General features: G+C 40.1%; 1 long non-coding RNA gene across 1 annotated transcript; it reads left to right on the top strand.

Moving 5' to 3' along the window:
* The first annotated feature begins 5,426 nt into the window (after positions 1-5,426).
* Positions 5,427-7,237, top strand: LOC133105690 (uncharacterized). Its single transcript, XR_009703886.1, has 2 exons — positions 5,427-5,498; positions 6,689-7,237. It is a non-coding gene; the product is annotated as an uncharacterized LOC133105690 (long non-coding RNA).
* Positions 7,238-14,272: the final 7,035 nt, after the last annotated feature.

Genomic DNA, 14,272 nt, shown 5'->3' on the forward strand with positions numbered 1-14,272 from the left:
AAGAGTACACAAGGACTAATCTAATCTAATGAATGCTAACAAGGGATGCTATAGGGAATGCTAACCAAGGAATGTGGGTGTGGGTGTGGGTGCGTGCGCGTGTACGCGCGTACCTACACTTTTCTTGGATAAAGGAGAGGTGTGTGTGTGCGCGTGTCGGTGAGGGTGTGCGCGTAATTGTACCAGAATTTGTTTTGTCTCTGGACAAAGAGGGGATGATACACGGTGTGTTTGTATTGTGTGCGCTGGTGGTTATTATTGCAGTTTGGAGAGTTATCTGTGGTTAGGAGTAAAACACGTGTGTGATTACTGTGCAGGTTACGTACGCGATAACGGCGAACCGATTCACATAAATAAGCTACACCTATCTCGGCCTCTCTCCTAGCTCTTATAGTGTGAAAGTTTATTGCTTCCGCCCTTACGGTATTGGCTTAACGATATCTAGATGTCATGCCGGTGTTGTGTTGCAAGTGTCCTGTGGTATCACGTGGGAAATGTAGTTACGTGGTCCCTACATAATGATGAGATATAAATAAAATAAATTTCGCCGATAGAAGCATTTAACGTTTGGTTGTTGCCATAAAAATGTCACGGCACGAAATGTGACGTTTAGAGGACCAAAGCTTAGTAAGGAAAAGTCCTGTTACTAATAACATTGGCTGAGATATGACCCATGGAAAAATCTATTTGCCCATTTTTGGCACAGATTTAGCTTTGGTACTCAACAGGTTGTTTACACAGCACTTCCAACTATCCTAACCTCATTCATCTTTAGATGCCTATAACATCCCTATAATATGAAATGGCAGAGTGCAATTGACCTATAAAATCAGCCACTTGTTGTACATGTTATTTGTAACATGTTTATAATAAAATAAAATGTAAAAATTAATTAAATTACCCCCAAAATATATTTACTTCTGGAGATACCACCCTCCAAAATTCATCCCCAATGAAAAAAAGTATGTTTAGGGCAAAATAATAGAACGTAGGTACATGTTTTCTGATGCTTGATATGAATTCTACACCCATATCTACCCCTAGATCCCTTTTTCTTACAAAGTTAGGGACCTCTAAACATCATATTTCGTGCCACACCGCTTTTTTTGTCGATGCACCCATCAGACTTTAAATGGCTCGACTGGCAAAACCAAACAGAGTATGAAGCTCAAATGTTCAGGAATTCTATATCTCATCATTATCTACCAACACACGGAAAAAGAAGAAGATCTGAGAGGTGCTGTGGTGCCTCCTGGAGTTGGCATGGAATGGCTCTGTAGAAACCTGTGTTGCTTAAAATAAAAGTAAAATCATCAGTCACCTATAGGATCCTACCAAAGAGACCAATCGCCTGTCCATATGAAAGGGCGGTCTGTAGCGTAGTGGTTAAGGTACATGACTGGGGCCCGCAAGATCCGTGGTTCTAATCCCGGTGGAGCCACAATAAGAGCCCTTGAGCAAGGCCCTTAACCCTGCATTGCTCCAGGGGAGGATTGTCTCCTGCTTAGTCTAATCAACTGTATGTCACTCTGGATAAGTGCATCTGCCAAACTCCATTAATGTAATGTATTCCCATTTTGCAAATGGAACCTTATTGCTTCGGCTCCCCTGCCGAAAATAGACCAGCTTTATTGTGTCACCATCACGATATGGTGTCATCATGTTATATAACGCAAATATTGGATATTTACGGGACCACAGAATCTTGAGTGCACAACCCTGTCTGTAACAAAGTGCCCAACAGCAGTAGATTACACATTTCATGCCAGTCAAGTCGGTCAGACAGAAGCCATATGGAAGCGGGATGAAAGTATGAAGAATTATAATTTTATGCATTTAAAAAAAATTACGCACTATCAAACAGCATGCCTTTGGTTACATGGTTAACCGTTGACCGAATGCGATAGTAAATGTTTAACTGATTTAATTTAATTTTTTTGACATCGCTAGTGCATACTTAAGCTCAAAAGAACCACCACAAAACAGGTGGCATAAGGTACAATTCACATTAATGATCATTTGTATACAGCCATGAACAAATAGTACAATGGTAAATTGGCCAAGTCAGTACGTATGGCATGTCAAACTACATACGTGTAAGATAAACAACTACAACACAGTACTGTTGTAGTTTGTAGTTTGTAGTTTTGGAGGGACTGTCTTGGGACAAACAAGCTGTGATTTTGTATTTTGACCATAAATTGTCTGTCTGTAACATTATGTTTTTTTTAAGGCAGATGACCTTCATCTTTAGACTTAAGCCTGATTTATACTTCTGCGTCGAATCTATGCAGAGGCTAAGACATGTAGTTACATTTCTGGGGACGTGTGCGTCAGGCTACGCCGTAGGCTACGGTGTAGGGAACGCAGATACGCATAGAAAAGTAAAAATCAGGCTTTAGAGAAATTAATTAATTGTAATCTAGTTGTGAGTTGTGGCAACAGGTTGCACTGCCAATCAAAAAATTCAGCTAATCAATTGATAACTGATATCTTGGATAATAATTAACAAATGAAATAAAACGCATGCATCTTACATGTTGGATAAGTGAGGGGTTTTAACTGATGCGCTCATTTTCGGTATTGAGAGTGGCGAATGTTAAATGAAGGTGTTAGCCGCTAAAACAGCTGGATTTGGAAAACGTCTTTCATTTAAACTGACACGAAAGTGTTAAACACTAATTGTAAATGTGACCGTCTCTGAGAAATGTCTTGTACTTGTGCTGACTCTGGAAATCACAAGGCCTGTAAGGTTTTTATTATGTATGTCTTTACAGAGAAAGGGGAGCGAACTGTGGAAGATTTTTGGTTGATCGTCTTGCCTTTTGAATCTTTATTTTTGGCCTTTTGGGTTGGTTTACAGATGTATGCATCCTGTAAGTATCCTTTGGAAATATTGCTAACATTTGGTACACTTCATTTATGTCCGATATTTCTCAGATATTACTGAATATTACTAATATTGCTTCAAATTGAAGAGAACATCTTGAATTTGTTAATGCAATATTGTCATTTTGTGCTATATGTTGACCATTTTCGTCACTTTGGACTGTAGATAAGCGGAAAAGAGAAAAGTAAGTACAAACTACTTGAAATAAATTCACTTGCCTCAATTAGGAGTGCATTAATTTGGTATACATCATTTTAAGCATATTCTTAGATGTTGTTTTTGGTTATTACAATATTTCAGAATAGACCATGTGAAAAGCTTCATTTTTCAAATGTTTTAGTTGACTAAGTACATTCTTAGATGTTAAATATAAAATCAAGATATTGTGAAAACCCTTCTAAATTAGGGGATTTAATTGTGTCTGAATCTTTAATTTGTTTTCACTGTTTGTTACAATATTTGTTACAATATTGTCATTTGATTTTTACTTAGGAGACGTAGACCGATGCTCATCTACCAAAGACAATCTCCAGCATCATCTCGGCATGATGAGGTGTCAGAGACCGAGTGGGATCTGGGGTGGGGTGGGGGGAAAACGAGCTCAATCTGGGCCTTGACTGGATCTCTCAAGATCCCAAACAAACCTCAAAATCAGCCAGGAAGTTAACTGATTTAAAGGTACAATAGGTAATTTTGGACTTCTAACGGAGAGGAATCGCAGCAACAAACACACTGAAATCACAACACTATTTATCCCAACACCATTTATCTCTGTGAACGGGCTGACGTTGAAACGCCATTGGCTGTGGTAATTAGAACCAATTTTCAACCAATGAGCTTGAATTATTGTACAGCTATACAATGTTTTGGTACTGGCCTGTGCCGGCCTGTCAACTGCATATTTTGAAAAACGACTTTAAGGACTGAACAGAGGGTGAGTCAACATGTCAGTGAGCCTTTTTCAATGATAGGAAGGGATTTACAGTGGTCTTGTAGCAATGCTTTAACACAAATCTTACCTATTGTACCTTTTAAGATGTAGTTAATATGGTTGGAAATGACTTGAACAAAGATTTCTGTACGAGTGCAGAATTAATGTTCTGAAGTATCTTCTGTGGTCAAAGATGGCCCAATATACTCACCCATCTCACAAGCACAGCAGACGATTCTTATCCTTGCAAAGCCATGGTGTATAAAGTACTGAAAACAGAGGAATGAATACTTATTCTTTTGAAAATAAATTTGAAATTTGGGAAGTCTGCTTGGTATAGATTCTATTGAACCACTAAAAGAATATTTGCCACATTTCAGGATAAAAAAATCTCAATACTTAAAAATCTTGTGTGTGTTGTGTGTGTGTGTGCACTCAGTAAGCACTTCATTAGGTATTTATTAGAAAATGTTTTCAGACATGTGTTCTCTGCTGTTGTAGCCTATCCACTTAAATGTTTGATGTGCTGTGTGTTCAGAGATGCTCTTCTGCCTACCACTATTGTAGTGTGTGGTTATTTGTGTTGCTGTCAGCTTCCTGACATCTCTCATTAACAAGGCATTTCTGCCCACAGAACTGCTGCTCACTGGTTTTTTGTTTTTCCATTCTCTAGAGTAAACTCTAGAGACTGTTGTTGATCAGCAGTTGCAGAAATACTTGACCCAGCCCGTCTGGCACCAACAATCATGCCACGGTCAAAATCACTGAAATTACATTTTCCCCCATTCTGATGGTTGATGCGAACATTAACTGAAGCTCCTGACCCATATCTGCATGAGTGTATGCATTGCACTGCTGCCACATGATTAGCTGATTATACACTCACTGAGCACTTTATTCGGAAAAGTTTTACTTTATTACACCTACTTATTCATGCGATTATCTAATCAGCCAATTGTGTGGCAGCAGTGCAATGCATGCATCAATGTAGATATGGGTCTGGAGCTTCAGTTAATGTTCACATCAACCATCAAAATGAGGAAAAAAATTACTTTGATCATGGAATGATGTTTGCAGACAGGGTGGTTTGAGTATCTCAGAAACTGCTGATCTCCTGGCATTCCAGACAATCCAGTGAGCAGCAGTTCTGCAGACAGTAATGTCTTGTTAATGAGAGACGTCAGAGGAGAATGGCCAGACTGGTCAAAGCTAAAAGGACGGTGACAGTTACTCAAATAACCTCACATTACAACAGTGGTGTGCAGAAGAGCATCTTTGAACATACAACACATCATAATGCTAAGTGGACAGGCTACTGCAGTAGTTGTCTAAAAAAACAAATACCAAATACCTAATAAAATTTGATATCAACATTATAATTATCATTATAGTTCATTATGTTATTATACACACGGTAAAGTCATTCATGGTTTCAAATGAAAAAAAAATTTGAATTCTGCGACACTAACCCAAATTAAAATCCATGCGTCTGCAATTCTTCAAATATTCAGATGTTCCAACTCATCCTTTCAAGTGCACATTTAGGTTTCAAACTTGTTCTTGTTCAGAAGTTTCAGGTATAATTTCAATATTGTTTCTCTTTGTAGGCACGACAAGCAGAACCATTAGAGATGAACCTTCTCTCCACCTGAGCAGAGTACAGCAACCAGACAGGAGGTATTTATCTGTGATTCAGTCTGTCCACCAGGGGGCCTTGCTGCAGTCCTGAAGATTCTAGTGTAGAAACACATCAAATAAGTTACATTTGCTAATCATTCTTGGAAATATGTTACCCAGGCCAGTTGTTATGGTTCCATACAGTAGTGTAGGTAAGCTTAATTTTATCATCTAATATTTTTGGAACGGAATGGAGTGTAGCTGGATCAAGGGTGAAAAAAATCTAAAATCAAATCTACCATGATTGGATCTTTTAAGCAAGACAATGATCCAAAGCAAATTTCAAAATCAACCAAGAAATGTTGTTAACGGACCATGAAAATGCTCTCGACTTAAAACCAATTGACAGATTCTGTGGTCAAACATCCCCCAATAAACTCACCCATCTCATAACACACTGTAGAAGACTGTCGTGTTATCCTTGGTAGCCATGGTGTATAAAATACTGAAAAGGTGTGAATATTTATAGCACCAAATGGAGTTACATGAGAGTACGTTCAGTACCCATGATATTTAATTTGTATAGGCTTGTTCATCTTCAAGGGTATTAATAATATTGTGGTGCTCTGTATATTATACGCACAGCATGATTCCTGTGACGGGGTGTTTCCTTTTAATTGGTAAATGGTTGTCATTTATATAGCGCCTTTATCCAAAGCACTGTACAATTGATGCTTCTCATTCACACACACACACACACACACACACACACACACACACACACACACACACACACACACACACACACCGACAGTGATTGGCTGCCATTCAAGGTGCCAACCAGCTCATCAGGAGCATTTGGGGGTTAGGTGTCTTGCTCAGGGACACTTCGACACAGCCCAGGCGGGGGATCGAACCGGCAACCCTCCGACTGCCAGACGACTGCTCTTACTCCCTGAGCCATGTCTCCCCATAATGTCGCCCCTTAATTCCAAATTAAGTTATTGTTGAATATGTTATTATGTGTGCACAGAAACATTGAGTGTTAAATTAACTCTGAGGATATTTTTATTGTGTGGCATCATATGAGCCAGTTAGAATATGTAACTGTTCAGCGCACTGATCAGACTGAACTCCACGGCTGGGATGAGTTCACACCACACTCACATACTGTCATCCTGTTTATCACATAACTTCGTCATCTGTGTTACTGTTTTAGAAATGTTTTTTTTATCTCTGTGGTTTTACAGGGAATATGAAGATGGTCTCAGTGACGTGTAAAGGATCCTTTGTTGTCGACACAAGGACACAGTCTAAGGGCCAGATTATGTGTACCCACAATGCACTTTGCAGTATTGTTCTTTGCTAATTGGTACACTGAATTATGACATCATTCATCTGTAAATATCAGTTCTCCCTTTGCTAATACTGCTCCATGCTGAAAACATGTTCCTGCTTTGTTTGAAATCAGGTTGTTTGTTTCTCAAGAACATTTCTCTCACATTCTGGTGAAAGCCAAGCTAGCGAACAGAGCTTTAGTTAATGCTGTGAAAATGTTTAATTTTTGGCCATTTTTGTTGAATTCAATGGCACTTTATTTTCTTTATTCTTTATTTAGGAGACGCAGTGCATTGTGACACTGCGGTGTGAATACGTTTGTTACCTGCTTGTTTTCCTGAGTGTGGCAACTAGCGGTGCTGAGGGTGCTACAGCACTCCCTGGTGAGCTCATGGCAAAATGCTTTGAATGAGAACGACCTTAAAACATTTCAATTAAATTCATTAAAACACTTTGCATAATGTTACTGTTGTTATTGACATAAACATTGTATGTTTTCGGAATATTGGGGACATCATTTGCTTTACACTTTATAATTTAATAATAGTGTTTCTTGTGTAAAATTCTGCTATGACCAGCTTGAAATGACCAGCTACCAGGTGTTTCAAAACCTAGCTTGAGCTGGTCAAACCATGTTGAGTATGGAGCTGGTCTGTATCAATCGACTGTTGAAAAATATGGACCGAGTGCCTGTTACCTCACCCACTGACTATCCGTGGGCTTGGGAAGAGTGTTTGGAAGCACCAGAAGTCAAGTTTACCGGTCTAAACTGGTCAACCAGCTACCAGCAGTTTCAAAACCTAGCTTTAGCTGTTTTTCAGCAGGGAGAGCTAATGCACGCCATAGGCTACACAGGATAAGTTGGCTAAACTTCACATTTCCTGTTGGTGCATTTCCTGTCAGAGAAGATCAGATCGTATCAAAATGGCTCGAAACTTATTTAGACATAAAAGGAGCACGACTGAAGATGACCCAGGAAAGTAACTGGACTCCCGCTATTGCCTGGTACCAGCACCGGCGCTGAGATGTTACCTACACTCAGCAACACCCACAGTAATCCTATAGGGTAATGAGGAGTCTAACGTGACAACACCCACAGTAGCCCTATAGGGTAATGAGGAGTCTAACGTGACAACACCCACAGTAGCCCTATAGGGTAATGAGGAGTCTAATGTGACAACACCCACAGTAGCCCTATAGGGTAATGAGGAGTCTAATGTTACCTACACTCAGTGAGCACTTTATTAGGCATTTGTTACACTTTATTAGGTTATTTGTCTTACTGTCAGCTTCCACCAGTCCGGCCCTTCATTAACTACATGTTTCTTCACACAGAACTGCTGCTCACTGGGTGTTTTTTTGTTTTACACAACATTCCCTGCAAACTAGAGATTGTTGTGCATTAAAAACCCAGGAGATCATCAGTTTCTGAGATACCCTGTCTGGTGCCTACAATCATTTCACGGTCAAAGTCACTTAAATCACATTTCTTCCCCATTCTCACATTTGGTCTGGCAACATTTCGTGGCAGAGAGTGATAGCGTTGTGTGTTTTTCTTGTGTGAAAGCAGTGTCTTTGGATAAATGTAGCACATTCTATTAATCAGTCAAATTTTCCATCCATCCATCCATCCATTATCCTAACCCGCTTATCCTGAACAGGGTCGCAGGGGGGGCTGGAGCCTATCCCAGCATACATTGGGCGAAAGGCAGGAATACACCCTGGACAGGTCGCCAGTCCATCGCAGGTCTCAGTCAAATCTCAGTCATGTAAAACTTCTAAATGAATGGTAATAATTATGACAATCTCTAAATAGCTTTCACTGTGTGTTCTAACAATGACGTTTGGTTTTTGTTTTTACTGATAATAAGAGGAGATTGGATGTTTGTCCAGAGCAGCCGAAGACAAGGCCAGTCTCTTACATCATCTCTGCACAATCAGGCATGTCAGGAAATTACCTCTCCTCGTGTTATTACGATAAATTTCAATTTTTCATTTTCTTCATCAAGAAAACAGACAAGGCGCAGCAGAGAGAGGGTTTATGGTTACAAATTAAAACAGAAATAAATGAGAAAATCTTGACTCTGACTTGAATCAAAATGTCCATGGACCTCTTTGAATATTCAGCTGTCCCCACTGTTTCCTAAATGTCATGTGGTTTCCAACATGAAGCTCTTATGTTGTGTTATGTTATGTTATGTTATGTTATGTTATGTTATGTTATGTTAAAGTGACATCATTCATGTATAATTTTGATGTTGTTGATCAAAGAACAAGAATCTCAATCTGGGCTACAACAGGATGAAAATAAGAAAATCCTAGGCAAACTTATTTATCAAACAAGAAATAGTTCACTGGATGAAAAATAAATGTTGCAAATGAATGTTGTCATCTTAGTCTGCAGACTTGAACTTTTTTATTTTTTTCATGTTTCTTTTACATTTTATATATATATGTATGTTTGCCTGTCCACCATCCATAATAAACATGCACACCGTTGTTATCATTATCTTTATTATATTTAATTTCCTTATTATTATAATTTTTTTTCATCCTCTCTCTCTGGTTGTTTGCTGGTGTGTTTTATTTTGTTTGTTTGGTTCTTTTCTGTTTTGAATATCTGATTCTTTTGTGGCCCTGTATTGCACTTTATTGCACAATAAAAAATTTAAAAAAGAGCAAGGCCCCCAACACCACATTTCTCCAGGGGGGATTGGCCCCACTAAATCTAATTCACTCTCAATCGTTTTGGATAAAAGCACCAGATAAATAACACATTCTATTATTTAAATGATAGTCTAATCATGCCTCACTTCTAGTTCATGACATGCCGATGACAACTTTACTGACTTGGCCTATGCTTATGCCGATGCTAAAATGGCACCTTATCTGATCTATGTTCCCTAGTTATTCCAGTTGTTCGGGATGCACTTATTGTACACAGGGCCGGATCTAGGGGGGAGCCTGAGGGGGCCGTGCTCCCCCAAAACTTTGACCATTGACTTAAAATAATCAATTGCTTTGATCGATCCCTCCCCCAATCACAGCAGTCTAGAACCGGGGCTGATTGGACATCACTTTGGATAAAAGTGTCTGTCATGGACACAAATGTTATGGAATGTCAAAAGCCTAAACCCAGCGGGTTGTCTTCAGCTATAGAGCTCCAAGCTTGCAGTGTCTCTCTCTGTTCCCATTAGAAGCAGAAATATTTGGTCCTTAAATCCAGACTCTAAAGTGAACTTTTCAGTCTTGTATTGTTGTACTGTTCTTATACAGGTATGTGTATATACATGGCTCAGGAAGTAAGAGCAGTCATCTGGCAGTCGGAGGGTTGCCGGTTCGATCCCCCACCTGGGCTGTGTCGAAGTGTCCCTGAGCAAGACACCTAACCCCCAAATGCTCCTGACGAGCTGGTCGGCGCCTTGCATGGCAGCCAATTGCCGTTGGTGTGTGTGTGTGTATGTATGAATGGGTGAATGAGAAGCATCAATTGTACAGCGCTTTGGATAAAGGCGCTACATAAATGCCAACCATTTTTTTTATATGCTGCCCCATCTTTGGCTGGCTTAACTTTGGCTGAATTTTTATCAAGTATACACCGAGCTTTACTTCCTGCTCATCTGCCTGCGTAGGCATGCAAGAAATGTGTGTGTGTGTGTGTGTGTGTGTGTGTGTGTGTGTGTGTGTGTGTGTTTGTACTCGTGTGTACACTGTACAATGAAGAAATCCAAAATGGAATCATTGAATGTTAAGAAACCACTCCTGCTACCTTTCTTTCCTTGCCTTCATAGCATGATTCAGATTGTGAAGATAAGAAATAACTCAGTTAAACATTGTGTGACTTATTTCCACGTGTCACTGATTATGGTTTGTTCAAAATCATTGGGACACCGAAGGATTTTAACATGAATAATAGTTTGCGCCTCAAACTAATGCACGGAAATTCAGTGTAGGATTCGGGAGGATGCGCTTCTGACCACAGCTGCCCTTTCATGTCGTTCCTTCACAGCTCCATGCCAGCTTTACCTTTTATAAATGACAGTCACAAAGGAAATCAATGGAAGAACATACCAAACCGCAGCCTGTTTCCTTCCGAAATGCTCAAGAAACCTGAAGACAAACAAACATTCTAAAAGACCAGGGATGAAACGTAGAACGGCAGACCAAGGACTTGGCTGCTAACTTTCCATTCAAACCAAAAAGTAAAAAGCCAAAAAGTCTGGACTGTATTATTTTGGTAAAGTACCTGTGGAAGCGCGCGATTTCAAAACCTGACGTTAGTCCTAGTTGCTCGAACTAGCATAAAGAGCCAATCAAACGTATTTAAAGTAGTTACCACTGAGTCTGCCATCCTAAATAAAAGCCCAATAGCCTATGTGAATACTGTCAGCGGACTGAAAACGTGATAGAGCAAGAGTCAGTTACGCATTTCCACACTCAAGTTAGCAACGTTTTGTGCCGAAGACGTTATTGTCACTTGTTAATCGAGTTTTTCTGCTTACCACATTTATCTTTCAAAATGTCTCAAAGGACAAGACAAACATTATTGAATGTATTTTTAATGGCACAATGTTTTATGGTCGCTATCCCCACTGGACACTGCCAGATAACGTGCAGTTATTGAAATAACTCATAGCGTCGTTATGAGTCATCATTTGCTTCGCCGGGCTTCGGTGGTCTTCCTGGTATTTCAATCCGAGGATGTTTTTTCGTTCTTCCTTTTCCCTTCCAAATCCCTGAGAAGGTCAAAGGACACTTTAAAATCACTCATTTTGTTTTGCTTTTGTAAGCTACTAGCGGTAGGATGAGGATGACAACGTTAAGTTACGTTCATTTCGGTTACAAAGTACATCACGATGATCTACAAACGCGGAGTAATATTAAAAGATTTAGCTGTGCGTATATCGTGGATATTGGCTCGACTGGAACGTAAACTGCCCAATAAAGACAATGGACCGGACAAATCCGTTAAATGAGATGATTGAAACCGTTAATAAATTTATTGGCAGACATCTCCTTCGCTTCCAGCGCATGCCTTTAAAGTTAAACTCCAGCCAACGTTTTTTTTTTTCAGACCTAAGATATTGGGGGATCTAGGCTCAAAACATTCGGGGGTTTAGCCCGGAAAGCTGAACCCTAACGACGCCGGTGCTTCTCACCACACCTGCCCTTTCATGTCTTTCCCTGGCAGCTCAATGCCAGCCGTAGACACTTTTCCCCATGACACCGCCGTAAATCGAGCTGTATGCTATTCAGCACTGAAGCTCCTGAAAAACTTCCCACAACCACCCTCTTTCAAACTCATCGAGCCCTGGGCCGTATGTATCAAACATCTGGAGAATGAGACGTAATAAACCTCTTAGGAGTGTAGCTACTGTGTAATCACTCTCAGTTTGGAAGTGGTCGGTAAAACATATTTATCAAGCAGCTCACATTGTCACGTTTCATGTTTGTCATGTCATGTTTTATGTTTAGTCATTGTCTTAGTTACGTTATTGTCATGTCACACATTATGTTAGTCTAGCCTCGCCACGTTTTTATATTTTATTTCTTGTTACGTTTCATTGTCATGTCATGTTTCATGTTTAATTCTTGTTACCATTTTAGTCTTGCCATGTCATGTTATATTGTTTATTGTCATTGTTTTGCTAATGTTATGTCACAATTTATGTTCCGTGTTATGTTGTACTGTTCATAGATTTAGCATACTTTTTCGTGTCTTTCTGCAAACCTTGCATTCCTGCTTTCTCTCTCTCCCTTTCTGTCACTCACACCCTAATTGTTTCAATTTCCCTTGTCTATTTACTAAATCTACTAATACTAGATCAGGATTGGGTAATACTAACATACTAATCATGTGTTCATGTTACCTTACATTTCTTGTGCATGTCATTTACTAATTTACTAATACTAGGGCAGGATAGGTTTATTACTAACGATTACTAATTACCTCGTTAACTTGTCAATCCTCCACACCTGATTTCCATTCTCTTGCTGCTCTACACCTGTCTACACCTGCATAAAAGCTCAGTTTCATGTCATGTCTTTGCGAAATTGTCTGCCTCTTGTCCGTCAAAGCGGCGCTTGAGCATTATGTACTGATTGATTCACGTTAAGAGCCACGCCTGTTTTTCGACCATCGTTTATTGATTTCTGTTTCGTTGACCATCGCCTGTTATTGTACCTTTGCCTCGCTGCTCTGTTTACGGTTACGACTTCCGCATCGCCCTCGACGACGACCCGGCCTGCCGCCCGCCTGTACTTCTGCCCCACTGACAGCTCTCCTGCTGCCGGACCTCCCTGCACGTCTACCGACTACGAGTTTGCCTCTTACCTCGGCACTGTGTTTTCGGACTATTTATTGTTTTATTGGCTGGATCTACGCGTATGGACTTTGCTTGTTTTGATTACGCTCCTGGGATTCGTCCCGAATAAAGCCCTGATGGGACTTCATATTACCATTGTTTCTGAGTCGTGCATTTTGGGTCAGACCCCCACGCACCCGTCTCACACATTTTCTCTTATAAGTCTTGAAATATTCTCAAGGGTAATTCTAAATTGCGTTTTTGCGACAATCATAGGTACCCCCAAACGAAAAGATTACATGGGCATTCAAATGTCTTGATCAAGTTGATCATTTTGCATGCAAGTATGTTGCTGTACTATAGAGGGCGCTGTCGGCTGCATGTACCAAAGGTGCGGGAGCCATACGGGTGAAAGTTAAGTAAAGAGAATTTTTGTCTTGCGTTATTGGAATGTCCCTAATTCGTTTGCCTTGCCTATCTAAATTATAATACTCCACGCATTTTGGACAGGCTTATGTAGACCTAATGATGAAGATCAAGATGAGAGTTCTCTCGTGGTTTGTGTCGTTGATTTGCGCTTTCAGGACTGAAGGTAATTGACATGTCATAGTACGGCGAAATCTGGTGTTTCATACAAAAAATGTCATAGATTTAAACGATTTTTTTCGGGTTTTCTGGAATTAATCATCTCTGTATGTCGACACAGTATTAACCTACGGATTTAAAAAACGTTTAGACATTATTTCCGAGATAATTCTGTTTCATTTCTCATTATTTTCCTGTTTGTTCCTCAATTAACAAATATAGCCTATTGCTATGTGACATATTCTAAATTATGTTTCGTTTCATAACGTGCTCTTGAAATAAAACGAATACCAAGGAATTTCTAGGTTTTGGCAGTGCACATATTCTGACGGATTTTCAAAGTGATCTGTTCTGGTCTCAGGTTTGTTAGTGCGAGGTCCTGCGATGCCACTACTTGTCCAGCTGGGGGCGTCTGTGACGTTGCCCTGCTCTGTGGATACCCCAATACCTCTGCGTGAGCTGGAGGTGCAGTGGGTGAGGGATTCTGGAAGCCTGGTGCATCTGTTCCTGGGAGGAGAGAGTCGGCCAGAATCACAGAGCCCAGCGTACAGCGGCAGGGCCGAGTTTTTCACTGAAGAAATCTCCAAAGGAAACTTCTCTCTGCTG

The sequence above is a fragment of the Conger conger genome, chromosome 12 (genome assembly GCF_963514075.1).
Source record: "Conger conger chromosome 12, fConCon1.1, whole genome shotgun sequence".
Classification (NCBI taxonomy): Eukaryota; Metazoa; Chordata; class Actinopteri; order Anguilliformes; family Congridae; genus Conger; species Conger conger.